Genomic DNA, 14532 nt, shown 5'->3' with positions numbered 1-14532 from the left:
GGCAAGTCCAGGGCTCAGAGCCCCGGAGGCTGGAGACTCACTGGGAAGCTGTGCTGGGGAGGGCCGGCTCCCTCCTCCCGTCCCCTCCTCCCTCTCTCCTCCCCTCCCCTTCTTCCTCCTTCCTAAGCCAACCTTCAGCCCACGTCCCACCTACATTTCCCCTGCACATGGGTGCCCTTCACGTCATCTCCAGGCTTGGTCCCCCACAGTGGGGGGACTATGGGAACCGTGGCCACACTGGGTTCTTAGGGAATGACCAAGGACCGGGGTCTGTACTTCCCATACAGACGCGGTGTTTCTGAGCAGTTCTGACCTGTGGTTGGCCGACTCTGTGGACAGGGAACCGGAGGCCGGCTGTTAGCTGCCGTGGGGTGTGACTTGGTGCCCTGGGGCGGTCGTGCGTGTGCCCCCGGGAGACGGTACAGGGGGGCTGTGAGGTCGGGGAACCAGGATGCTTTGGGTGATGAGCAGGGGACTGCTGGGGAAGCTGCAAAAGGGCCCAGGGGAAACTTGTCCAGGTAAAACACCGTGACGCTTGGTGGTGGTGGCACCCCGGGGTCCAGACTGTTTCTCTGAATCCAGGAACCACTGACCACAGCCAGGATTCCTGGAGCAATGGCCGGACAGCACAAAAGAAGTCCAAGTGTTGTAGCCCAGCTAGCAGAGAGCTGTGTCGGTTCTGGTCCAGGGGAAGGCTCAGACCTGGTGCAGCTTTGGGGTCCAGCTTCTTTCCCTTGGCAGGTCCTCCAGGTCCACTGTGGTGTGGCACGGGTCAGAACCTCTCTTTCATGGCTGTGTAGTACTCCATGGCGTGGCTAGGCCAGCTTTCCAGGTCCCTGTCAGTGGGAGGGCAGCTGTCGCCACCTTTGGCTACTGTGCCTAATGCTGCTGTGGACAAGCTTTGTCGGGTGACTCGAAGCTTCTGGCACCAGACGGTGGTGAGGGACAAATGACATTGCGGATGTGCTTCAGGCCACTGACTGCACTCTGTGAAGCAGCGGGAGGTTTCATGTCATGTGGGTTTTGCTGCAGTCAGCACAACCCTGGGGACAGGGAAAGGAGAGCGTGGACCGCAGGGAGGGCACAGGGGGACCTGTGGAGGGGACACAGGACACTAGGCCCTCACATTAGGGACCGAGGCACCTGCAGGTGTTGGTGTCCACGAGGGACCCCAGAGCCAGACCCTGTTCCAGGGTCGGGGCCACCTCCCCTTCACCCCTTCTCCTAAGGAGACGCGTGTCCGTGACCCAGACCCAGGAACAGGGGGGCTCTGGAGTTGAACTTAGGAAAGACCCCAGGGAGACGGGCTGTGGCCTCCTGGGGAAGGACACGGTGGGCCTCTGTGTCGTCCAGGTTTACGTCATTGAAAGTGCTCATCCACCTCCTAACCTGGACCGTCTCCGTCAGTCCCCTGCCGGGTAGGCAAGTGCAGTGTGGTGAGTGTGGTGTGAGCGTGTGTGTGTGGTGTGGCTTGCATGTAGGTGGCTGTGGTGTGCACACGTGTGGGTGAGAATGCGTGTGTGTGCTGTATGTACATGTGCTGTGTGGCGTGCATACGGCAGGGGTGTGGTGTGTGTATAAGTGTGTGTGTCACGGTATGAATGTGAGAGTGTGTGTGTGTGCATAGGTGTGAGTGTATATGGTGTGTTGGGTGTGTACATGGTGTGTGCACGTGGTGTGTCTGTGCATCATGTGCAGTGTGTGTGTGTGTGTGTGGTGTGTGCACATGGCGTAGTGTGCGAGTGAGGTGTGCACAAGGCGTGGTGTGTGAGGTATGCACGCATGTCATGGTGTGCCTCTGCCTGTGCCTGTGCCTGTGCCGTGGGCCTGTGCCTATGCCTGGGCTGTGGTGGGCACCGTCCAGCAGGCCCTCACTTGCCTGCCTCCTGCAGCTATCCCCTGGACACGGCTGGGCCCAGCTGGCTTCTAAGGAGGACACAGCAGGGCAGAGGGAGGTGCCCACAGCAGGGCACCGCATGGAAGCAGCCACCACACCAGGCCCACAGGGCAGGGGACCCGAGGCCACCTGGTGACCACAGTGGACACAGGCCGACGAGAGCAGCAGAGTGGGGCCCGCTCACCCCGTGGGCTGTGCAGGTTGGCGGTGCTGGCTGGTGGGTGAAGGGCAGCCCGTCTCCCGGGGACCATACCCAGATCCATGCTGGTCACGATCCCTTCCCTTTTTTTGACTAAACTATTTTTTATTTCAAGATAAATGCAAGTTCACATGAAATCAAGAAACAGCAGAGTGACCTCAGGGACCTGTCACCAAGCTTCCCCACAACAGTGGATCCTACAAAAACAGAGCCACAGTGTATAAAGGTAAAGGCTGCTGACACAATGTGACACTCCTAATGATCTATTCAAAATGCGGAACTCTTCTGTGTCCCTTGGGACCCCTCAGGTGGCACTTTATGGCCTTAATTCGTAGCTCCTCCAGTTCCTGTGCCCCCCTTAACCTCCCTGTCACCAGCGGCTCCGTCTCTACGACTCGTCAACTCAATACTGAGGCACCCGGTGGAACCCGGGCACCTGCCCAGCCACCGTCCCTTCCTTCCTGTTGCTGAGTGGGCTCCCGTGTGGGCTGGACGCGCCGCAGCTGTTCAGCGGTTCACCAGGAGGCCCGCGGCGCAGGCTTCCAGCTTAGGCTGTGAGGAACCGAGCAGCGCGAACACGGTGCCCAGGGGCCGTGTGGACACAACACACAGGAGTGGACGCGGGGTCCCAGCGTGGTGACGGGTTTGGCTCTTACAGGAGCAGACGGGCTGTTTTCCAGAGGGGCAGGACCTTGTAGGTCGCTGCTGGTGGCAGGTGGTGCGTCCTCGCCAGCACGGCCTGTGGCCACCATTATCCGGGGAGGTGTGCAGGAGGCCGCCCTGGTTTTGACTGGCATCTCCCCAAGGGCCAGGTGTCTGGCACTGGACCTCGACCCGTGTGCAGCGGCTCCTCTGTCCTGGGCCCGTTTGGGGTTTGGACTGTTCCCTCCTGAGCGCCTTCAGCGTGCTCCACACATGGATTCCTCCATGGATTCCTGGTGGCTTTTCTTTTCTCGTAACCGTCGTTCACGAGGCAGAAGCTCTTGATTTTCATGAGGCTCAGTTTCTCCATTTTCCCACCATGGACTGTGTTTTACCTTCAAGGCAGGACGCTGCCGTCCCAGGCCCTGAGACTGCTCCCGAGTCTCTGGTGAAGTCTGAAAGTTCTACATCCCACCTGGAGGTCCTGGTCCCGCTCAAGCCTCTATCTAAGGTCAGAGGTAAGAGTGAGATCACGGCGTCCTGGGGGTCGGCTTCCTGTTTTGCCTACAGACCTACAATTGTTCTGGCACCAACTGTCGCAAGGAGTTTATTTCTTCCACTAAATTGCTCCTGTAGTTTTATCAAAAATGAGCTTGACATATTTATGTGGGCCTATTTATGGATTCTTTGTTCGGTTTCATTTATCTCTCTAGGTGTCTGCCAATTCCAGAGTCTTGATTATAATAGCTCCATAAAAATCCTTAAAATCAGGTGGCACACATCAAAAAGCACCCCCAGCCGGGGAGGCAGCCCATGGAGCAGCAGAGACACGCAGATCCCACGTCTGAGGCCGGGTCAACGTCCTTAGCATGGAAAGCACTCCTCCAACTCAGCCACACGCAGGTGACAAAGGACACAATAGGCGTCTTCCCAACAAGACATGCGGCTGAGCGGGAGCCACCCAGGTAACCGTCGGGGAGTAAAGTCACAACACAGAGAGCTGCTGCTTCACCCCCCGGGTGGCCACAATCGGAAGCAGAGGGTCACCTGTCGGTGATGAGCTGGGGAAGGTGAGCCCTGGTGCCTGTTGGGGAAGGGGAAATGACACAGGTGCTGTGGGAAGCAGCCTGGCCTCTCCGTAAATAGTTAGAAATGGAATTGCCCCAGGAGCCAAGGACTCTACTTCAGCTGTGTACCCAAAAGGACGGAAAAGGGATCGCAGAGATATTTGCCCAAGGGAGCTCACAGAAGCACTATTTCCAACAGCCTAAATGAGAAGCAGCCTGTGTGTGTCATCAGCTGTGTGGACAAAGGAAAGTGCAGTCCGGGCATACATGGAATATTATTCAGCCCTAAAAATGCTGGCACATGCTCTAACATGAAGAAACCTTGCGGACAGGATTTGAAGTGAGATAATCTGATCACAAAGGCAAATAGTGCAGGATTCCGGTTGTTAGAGTAGTCAGATCTGTAGAGACAGAAGGTGGAACAAAGGTTACTAGACTTTTAGTTTGGAAAGAGGAAAACAGTTTTGGATATTAACTGTACAACTTTTCACTCTTGACTTTTATGCTTGAAAATGGCTAAGATGGAGCTGAACACGGTGACCCATGTCTGATCCCAGCAGCTCGAGGAGTTGAGGCCGGAGGATTCCAAATTCAAAGCCAGCCTCAGCAACTTAACGAGGCCCTAAGCAACTCAGCACGGTCCTCTATTAAGATCAAACAAGTAAAAAGGGCTGAGGACGTGGCTCAGTGGTTAATTGTCCTGGGCTCAATTCTCAGTGCCAAAAGAAAACAGGCTAAGGTGGTGAGAGCTGTTTCATGATCTAACCCCACTGAAACCTGTTGGAGACCTGAGCGGACGACGGCTCCCACTACAGGTTTCTCTTCAACGTTGTCTGGGCAGCTCCCGTGCTTTGGCCTTTGCATATGACCTGGGGACGACCTGTCTACAGCTGTTAAAAGTCTTGCAGCTTCACCAGGCATCGCTCTGCACCCGTGCCCTGGGGAAGCATGTTTTCCCGCCTGCCTTGGTTTCTCCTGCTCTCTTCTTCCTGACCCCTTCTTCTGCTCCATGGGCTGGTTTGCTGTCCCCCTTTAGGCTCCTGTGGGGGAGACTCCTGCTGTTACCTTGGGGCTCCTTCTGGTGACCTGCGCTGAGCGCCCTAGATCTCCCTCTCGGTGCCGCCTTGGCTGGGTGCATCCTCAGTCTGTTGGGAGCACTTCCTGAGCTCCTGGAGACGTCTTTGGGCAGAGGTGCTTCAGGACTGGGTCGTCCTGTCTCCAGGTGTCTGGAGGGTCCCCTGCTGCTGTTGTGCTCTTCACCCCTGGTGTGAGAGCCATGTGACATTGTTAAGGTCGGTTGCATGACATGGCCCATCTTGGTGTCTTTGCTGCCCCTGGGGAGGAGTGTGTGCTCTGCTCTGGTGCCCGGAGCCTCCTGTAAGTGTCCACTGTGTGCTGTAGGTCGGTGGCACCGTTGGGGTCTCCACGTTCCTCTCTCCGGTCCGGGCGCGTCCTCCCAGGCCAGCTGCGGCGTGTCCCCTCTCCCTGATTCTCCCAGCTTTGCCTGTGCAGCCCTCCTCCTCGGTGCGTGTGTTTAAGACGCTTCTGTCTCCGTGATGGATTGACCCTGCTCCTGGTACATAATGTCCCTCTCCATCTCTGCTGGTTTTCTTTGGTCTGAAGTCTGCTTTATCTAGTATTAATTTAGCCATTCCTGCTTTCCTTTGATTTATGTTTGCATGATCTCCTCTCCCCATCCTTTCACGTCCAGCCTGCCTGTATCACTGCATTCGGAGCTTTTTGAAGATAGAAAATTCTTGGATCCTGCTTTTTAAGACAAGCTCTGTACCTTAATTGGCATATTGAGATCATCCATATTAGTGTGATGACTGATGTTTCAGGGCCTCAGCGACTCATTGTGACTCCTGCTCTCTCTCTCTCTCTCCGCGCCATCTCTCTCCCTGTCCTCTCTCTTCCCCCTCCCTCCCTCCCTCCCCCCTCTCTCCCCTCCCCACACACCTCTCTCTCTCTCTCTCTCTCTCTCTCTCTCTCTCTCTCTCTCTCTCTCTCTCGCTCTCTGGATTGCTTCTTCCTCCCACCCTGTGAGTCACCTGGACAGTTTTTAGAATTCCGTGTTGATGCCTCTGAGTGCCTGGCTGTATCTCCAAGGGCACTCAGTGGCCACCCTAGGTAAGTGCTGCAGGGTGGACACAGAACTCTCCTGAGCGCAGGTGTCCATGGTGGCTACCTGCAGGGAGGTGGGGCCCTGCCTCCCCCCACGACCTTCCTGGTCCGGGTGGACAATTCTCTCAACATTTCCTCTGAGCATTTCGAGGCCACGTCCAACAGCATTATAAATTCTGCTTTAGCAAAATGTGACTTGGGGACCTTGAGGGAAAGAGAAGGCCGGGGCGGGCGTTTGTACTGGGTCTGCAGGTTCTGGTCCCTGCTCCAGGTGCTCCCCGCCCTCCCCTGATCTCTTTGCTCCTGGAGGACTCGCCCTGGCCATTCTCTCAGGCAGGTCCCTTGGCCACAGGTGTTCTCAGATTCCCTTCATCTGACAGTGGCTTGATTTCCCTCCATCCTTCAGGGCACAGGATTTGGAGCTGACAGTCCTTGACTTGTGGTACTGAGAAATATCAAGTCCTTCCTCTGCCTCCTGCTGAGAAATCCACTGTCCTCCAAACTCCATCCCAACTAGGGGAGGCGCGCTGTCCCCGTCTAGGCGAGGCGCACTTCCCCGTCTAGGCGAGGCGCACTTCCCCGTCTAGGCGAGGCGCACTTCCCCGTCTAGGCGAGGCGCACTTCCTCGTCTAGGGGAGGCGCACTTTTTCTCAGGCACTTTCTAGATTTTTCCGTATTTTTCACCTCACAGAAGCCTGGTCAGGATCATCTGGGCTTGGATTTCCCGGGAGCACCCGTCTGAGGTTTCCATCAGCCTTTGAACGGCAGGTTGTGACTCTCGCCACCCTGGAGGGTCTCAGCCCCACTCCTCAGCCTCTCCCTCTCTTCCCCACCAAGGACCCAGGTCACATATTGGTGATCCTGCAGCCTCACTCTCCTGCGTCCTCCTCACCTGTCCCCTGAGCTGTCTCCTTCCCGGGGTTCCCAGTGCCTGTCCCCGCCCTGTGCCTTGCTCTTCCTAGGACCCTCCTCCTGGGCTCCCTCTGTACCCACCCCAGCTCCCGCTGTGCCCTGACCTTGACGTTGGCAAGGGTGCTCCACTGAGCGGCACAGTGGGGCTGCTGGCCACAAGTGGCTGGAGCTGTCTCCCTGGCCCTGCTCTGGGAGGACAGGGAGACACGGCCCTCCCTCACCTCTGTCACCGCAGGGCAGGGTGGAGGCTCGGGCTCCTGCCTTGATGCCTGGGAGGGCTCCTCCTTCCCTCCTTCCTTCCAGGCAGGGGCTCAGCTCCACCTGGTGTCCCCTGGTGCCAAGGCAGGGCCCCAGGTGCTGCAGGTGGTGGCTGTCCATCCTCTCAGCCAGGCCCCGTGGATGTCGAGGGGCGGGGTCCTCACCCCTGGGCACGGTGGACCTGCTGACGGGCTGGGGTGTGGGCAGGCTCTCTGTGCACTGGACTGGTCTCTAAAGGCTCTGGTGTCGAGAGCCGGCTCGGGGTGGTCTGTCGGAATCTGCTGGCCTCCCAGGCTGCGGCCCCTCAGCTCCAAGTTAGAGCCGGGAGGCAGGAAGGCAGCCTGGGGAGCCCGGGGACAGGTCCATGTGGGCCCAGGGGCAGAACACTCCTCCCGGGCAGCTGGAGCCTCACAGCTGGGCGCAGGGACGGCCTGCAGAACCCAGGGGACACTTACAAACTCCACATCTGCACGAGAGCAGAGGACATAAGGACTTGGACAGACAAGAGCCACAACCACCCACTTAGAGCGCACAAGAACCGGAACCGGCCATTCTGGGGGAAGACGCACGAGCCGCCCCACTGTGTGTGACAATGCACGAGCCACCTCCCCAGGTCAGCGTCAGTGAGCCACGGAGCCCCCGCCTCACACCTGTTCCCCTGGCCGCAGAGACACGGGGAGAAGGGAAGCCCGGCTGCTCTCGGTGGGAATGTAAATTAGAGAACCACCACAGAAAACAGGGTGAACTCCCCCCAAAATTAAAATTAGAACCGTCATCAGCCGATCAGTAACCTCACGCCCTGGCACGGCTCTCCCAGTCCACGCGGCACTGCAATAGCCAAGGCACAGAACCAACCTGGGTGTCCCTCAGGGACAAAGGGGCCAGCCAGCTCACATATGCCCCACATAAAATGTCCAGGGGGGCTAGTTGTATTCCATGGGAGGAGTAGGGAGGTACAGTCCATCTTCCCTGAATCACGAGCCCTCATGGTTTTTAAATGTTAATTTTATAATATGTTACTTTAGTAAGTCCCCCTTTTATTCTTTTAGTAATTTTTTTTATTTGGGGAGATTTTTCAAGATAAAATTTTACCATCTGCAGCAGATGTGTGTTGTTTTTTGCTTTTCTAGGACTTTATTAGTTTGATTTCTGTAGCTATGATAAAACACCTGAGGCTGGGAGCTTTATAAAGAAAAGAGGTTTATTTAGCTTCCAGTTTTGGATATTCCCTAGCATGACAGGGCATCTCCTGAAGTCTGCTTGGCTCTGGTGAGGCCCTCATGGCCGATGGCACTATGTGGGAGCGCTCATGAGGAGGAGAGCTCAGCCACACAGTGAGAAGGAAGCCCAGGGACTCTGGCGTCAGACCTGGTCTTGTGTGAATGGAGTGACTCTCACAGAGCTCCCTCAGCCCTCTCCAGGGGCTGCTCAGAGACCTCGCCACTGCCCGAGTCCCCTCTGAAAGTCCCACCACCTGCTGACGCACCAGTGAGGCCTCCTGTTTCTTCCGCCCTTGGTTGGAAGGACGTCTGTGTGCCGTGGAGGACATGCTGACCTCCGGACGCAATGATGGCTATTTTTTCTGAGGTTTTTAGCCTGTGTGTGTTTGATTCTGCCAACCGTCTCTCTGTCCCCAGGGCGCGGTGGTGTTCCTGCCCAGCTGCACCCTGGATGGACCAGGGCATGGCACGTGCTAACGCTGAGCCGCCCTCCCGTCCCTGGTGGACGACCACGTGGCCACGGCGTCTCGTCTTTGCCACATGCTCTTGGCTTCTGTCCAGGGAGCTGTCTGGCCGGCCGTGCCCTGTGCTCCCAGGGACACTGGCCAGTGCTCCGCTCTGCCCTGGATCCCCGTCGTGTGGGGCACTTTTGGGCATCACAGGGGTAGCTGGAGGCTCCCGGCCTTCCCCTGGGCTCTGAGCTGTCTGAGCCGCCGGCTGCTGGCTGGCCTGGTGCATCCTGTGGGCAGCGGTGGACTCCTCTCGCTCCTGCCCCGCATCCACCACGGTGACGGCAGGTTTGGATTCTGGCTCTTTAGTGGGCTCAGTTTGAGTATTCTTCCCTCTCCCAGAAATGACCCACCACGCTGGCCTTTACAAGTGACTGAGACTTCACAAGACACACCGTTCTGGACGTGGCCTCTCCTGCCCTGTCCTTCCTCATCTTGAAAGTCGACATCACCCCGTGGGAACTGCTTGTTACCCCGCGGCGGGTCCAGGGGAGGGTGTTGAGATCCTGGCTCTGCCGCCCGCTTCCTGAGGCCCTGGGAGCCGGGGTGCCCCTGCCGCCCCATCCCCCTGTGGCCCGTCCCCTCCGCCCCGTCCCCCTCTGCCCATCCCCCTGCCGCCTGGGACTCGCTCTGCTGCTCACTCTCTGGATGGGAGCTGGTTATTGTCCCCGTTTGCGTATTGTCACTGTGGATGGGACTCATTTTTATTTAAGGCTAAATCTGTTCTCGTAGCTTCTTTGCGGGACTCCAAAGGAGCTTGAATCGGGGTTTGACTATTTTCAGGAGATTCCCTGGGTCCCATCTTTGCCGTGTTCCTGCCCTGGGGGCCACTTGGTGCCCGCTGGGGCGGGTCTTGCTGCTCCGTTAGTGCCATCAACAGTCTCAGCCTTCCATGCTGCTGGGAGGGGACCCTGGTGGCTTCATTTCTGTGCTCAGGAGGGACGCTCTTCTAGCGTGATGTACGGTCACTCGGGGAGCCGTTTCACGGACGTTTAGACAGCAGTCGCGTCCTCAGTTCCAAGGTTTGAGTCCCACACGTCACGTGTGGACGCGCCTCGCTGCCCGGTCCTCCCAGCTCCTGACTGAGCACATGCCTCGTGCAGGGGGTGATGGCATGGGCCCCACAGTGAGTGGCCTCTCTCCTACAGTTCCCCCTCTTTGAAGTCGGTCACCTGATGTCATTGCTGTGTCAAGGCCATGACAGGGTGGCTGGGAACTGGCTCCTAGGGAGCCTCGGTCGTGCAGGGTGGTCCTGGCCCTGCGCCTGCCCGGTCCTCACTGCGTCCCCTGGATGCCTACGTTTGTGGTCTCTCTCTCTCTCCTCCGTCCAGGCGAGGCTCCTGCCCAGTGCTGCATGGGGCTCCCCCCTTCTGGCTGTGCTGGGCCCACGTCTGCTCCTGCTCCCACAGTCACGTCCTGGTCCTGGTCCGTCACAGGTGGGGACACACACCCGCCTCCCTCCTGTGTGCTGGGCCCCGTGCCCTTCCTCTTCCCCGAGGCCTCCGCGGACCTCTGCCAAGGCTCAGGTCTGCTCCCGCGAACGCTGTCCCCCCCACGTGTCCCTCTGCGCCTCTTCCTGACCAGGTTCCAGGCCTGCTGGATCCCTCCCTCTCTCCCTCCCAGGACGACTGGCCTAAAGTCATGGCTCTCCCTTCTCAGCTAACACCCACGATCCGTCGGATCACGCTACGTCTGACATTTCCCCTCTTCCCTGGCCCCAAACTGATGGCCGCCCAACTCCCTGGGTAGGGCCATCTCCTCCATCCCTCATTCTCCCTCGAAGTCGTCCTTAGCACCGTCCTGTGGGCACCTGGACGTCCCACTGCTGTCCCTCCTCCTGCCACCCGTCCTGTGTTGTACCAAGCCCCTTCTCGGCAGGCCCTGGGGAGGCCACGGATGGCGCTTGCTGGCTGTGTCCACCTGCAGTCCGTCTGACCGGTCACCTCCGCCTTCCGGAGACTCCTGAATGTGCTCCTCCCTTTTCCTCCAGCACAAAACTGGCACAAAATGCTGCCAGCCTCGTGCCCCTCCCTCTGAGATCCCTGGTCCTCTGCACGGTGCCCGTGACTTCCCCACCTGACACCCAACAGTTGACCAGGACGTGCTTGTGTGGTGGCCTCTCTGGACGGATCTTCCCGGCCCAAGCGTCCGGTCAGCCCTGGGTCTTCTCTCCTGAGGAAGCTGCCCTGCTCTGGACGCTGGCCTTGCTTTCCAACACGCCTGGGCGTTGGCTCTGCCTCCGCGTCTCCCCTCACACTGGGTGGGGGCTTCTCCCCACCTCCGAGGTTCTGATGTCTTCCTGGTTCCCTTAAAGTGACCCCTCCTCCACGTCCCCTCCTTCTCTGGTGACATGATCTGGGACTGGCTCTTCCTTTTGTTTTCCTCCTAATTTCAACTTTCTCCTGAAAGAGCCCGTCTCGCTCTTCTGTGGACTGACCAGGCTCTGAGAGCCGTCCCTTCTCTCTGTCCAGTGACCTCGATCACAGGACACCTTCAGCCCAACATGGGATGAGGGCCAGTTTTCACAAATTCTCTTGTTTGTAAAAAAAGGAAGATGCCAGTTGTCTTACCGTGACAGTTCCATTCTGTGGCTGCCTCCTGAACCTTGTCTGCAGCCATATCTTACTGATTGGTCTCTTATTGCCACACTCGCTCTGCGTACGACCAGTCACAGCCTGCTGCTGTGCTGTGTGACAGGGTGGTCTCCCTCACTGGGGCAGGCCGGGCCAGGGCAGATCTCAGCCCCCGACCAGGGCCGCCTCTGTGGATGTCAACACCCAGGGTCCAAGGTTCAGCCCGGCTGGCTCCGCCTCCCGCCCTCCCCACTTTCATCTGGGCCTTCTCTTTGCTGCTCCCTGGTCCTGTCCGGTCCCCTGGGCTGCTGTAATAAGGAACCACAGGTCGGTGTTTCAACAACAGGAAGGTCTCTCCCACAGTTCTAGGGTCTGGGAGACCGAGATCAGGTGCCACCAGATCCCCTGTGGGCCCGTGGATGGCTGCCTTCCTATGGACCCTCACGTGGTGGGGGGAAGGTGCTCTGGTCAGGCTATCCCTGAGGAGGACACAGTCTTATCCTGGGGACCCCGTCCTCATACCTCATCTAAATCCAACTGCCTCCCAAGCCCCTCCTCAACAGCCACACTGGGAGTGGGGTCCAGCACACAGGGGCCATCAGGGACACCCAGTGACCTTGAGTCCCCTTCTGGGCCAGCATGGCCTTCCCTCCATCTTGGTCCATGCTGGAGGCTACAACAGAGCGCCACCCCTGGGCAGCCTCCGCAGCGACTTATTTCTCACGGTTCTGGACCCCAGAAGTCCTGAGACAGAGGTGCAGGAGACCCTGTGTCTGGTGAGGGTCTCCTTCCTGGTTCCTGGGTAGCCATCTCCTATCTGTGACTCTTCAGGACAGATGGAGGGTCAGAGAGCACTCTGGAGTCTCTTTTGTCAGGGCCCTGATCTGGTCCCTGAGGAGGCCACCCTGAGGATCTAGTCACTTCCCAAAGGCCTCATCTTCTCCTGCATCTTCGGGGCTTAGGAGGCCAGCACAGGAATCAGCCAGTGGAGATGGACACGGACGTCCAGACAGAGCAGCCTGCCCGCAGTTCCCCAGGAAAGCTGTCCTTGGAGCTGGGCGGGAGGCCACTGCCCTGAGAAGGCCCACCCGGCTTCAGTCACCACACATCTCCCCGGAGCCCACAAGTCTGAGGCCCAGGGGTGGCCCCTCAGAGCCCCTGTCCTCCCAGGCCAGCCCACTTGCCAAGCCTGGGGCCATACCCACAGCCCCACCAAGTACACACCTGAAATTCCTCGTCCTACCCCCAAAAGTGGATGCAGTCGGTGACAACAGTGGGGTTCTCAGATGGGACACCGTGAAGCAAGGCAGCCCACTGCCCAGCATCCCAGCTGGACCCCCCATGCAGGGCAAGGTCGCGCCTGGGTCGACAGCGGCCTTTGGAGAGGTCACTGTCTCATCTTTAACTGACCATCTCTACCCCAGCGAGACTAGGCTGGCGGGCCCCACGCAGGTGCGGCAGCCAGTGTGGGGTCCATGCTCACAGGCGGAAGAGCGGGAGGAGGCACCTCTCCTCTGGATGTCACGGTGATTTATAGATCTTATTTCCTGGGAAAAGTGCAAAGATTTATTTCTGAGAGACAGAGCATTTGTAAACACACAGCTCACAGGGGCGGCTGTGTGGGTGGGCGAGCACCAGGGGCTTCTGCCTTCAGATACCAGCTGGCCCCGGAGGTGACAGTGGAGACCTGCCAACGACATGTCCCAGAAACAAAGGTGGTTTTCTTTATGTCCCAGAGAAGATCAGATTGGGCCGCTGGGGGTGCCCTTCACCCAGCTGCATGAAATGTGAAAAGTGATAGGAAGGTAAGGGGTCGGGTACGGTAGCCGGCTTGATTTAGTCTCTTTAAATACACTCATCTGCCAAAACGTCACACGGGGTCCCCTAAAGTAGACCTTCACATGGGTCAGTTAAAAATAAAGACTGCATTGTGAAAAGCGGGAAGGAGTAGGCTTCGTTAGCGGGAGATGTAAGGCTTACCAACATGTATGCTCATGATAACCTCACCCCAAAACACATAAAGCAACCACTGGCGGAGCCAGGAGGAAGCGTCAGGGCGTGTGCCTGGGCACTGCTGCGGGCTGAAGCTCCCTCCAGGAAGCCTGGACTCAGAGCACCCAGGGAGGGGAAGGCCAGCTGCAGAGGGCCCTGCTGAATCAGGAGGCAGAGAGTAGGGCTGTCCAGGCTGGGACCTGGGGGAGGAGAAAACTCTGCCCAGGCAGGATGACATGGGATAAGAGCAAGTTGTCACAAATTCTCCTGTCCTCAGGGACGCCCTGCCCACAGTCCCACCGTGGAGACCAACCAGTGTGAGCTCTGACTCAACCTTGCACTCCAAGAAACAGGCCAGCCAGACGGCAATCAGCAGAAACAGGAATCAAAACAAGGAGAGGCCCAGATAGGAGGGCTGTCGTGTGCAGGTGGACAGAGGGCGACAGAGGGAGAACAGGGATGCGGACTCCAAGGCATGACCGGGGAGGCAGATCCAGAGGAAACCTAGATGGAGCCTCAGCCCAGGGACACGGCAATCGCGGGCCCTCGGCCCTCTGGTCCACCTGGAGATCTCTGCATTCCTGTATCCCCACGTCCCCCACCCAGGAGGCCACCGAGGAACACAGGCGTCACCAAGGTCTTCCAGCCCACCCCCGGCTCTGCGGAGACTCTTCAGGCCCCCACTTTCCTCACTGCATCCATACTCACCTCGTTGTGGGCGTGGGCAGGAGGGGGACTCCACGGCAGTGGGGGGGCATGCTCCAGGACTGGACACTGCCCAGGCCCACGACACTCCTGGGGAACCTCAGCACAGACGCCCGTCACCGTGCCGTCTGGCCTCCCAAGCCTTCTCCAGCGTCCCCAGAGCTAGCAGACGCAGCGCCCTCTGCCCACTGCGTTGAGCCCTGGCCCAACTTACCTAGAAGCTGGAAAGGGTGAGGATTGACCACGTTTGGCCTCTTGTCCGTGCACGTGCCCTTCAGAACACTCACACCCACGCCCATGGTGATCCAGGCCATATAACCAGGCCACTCAGCCACCAAAGCAAGTGGGGTGTGGACCCTGCGATGTTGAGAGCCACAGCCGAGTCGGAATGGCCCCTTCACTTTGCCAGAAGTCATGGTTGAGAGGCGAGCCCT

This window comes from Spermophilus citellus (assembly GCF_964194105.1).
Source record: "Spermophilus citellus genome assembly, chromosome: 10".
Taxonomy (NCBI): Eukaryota; Metazoa; Chordata; class Mammalia; order Rodentia; family Sciuridae; genus Spermophilus; species Spermophilus citellus.
This window is presented reverse-complemented; position numbering follows the sequence as displayed.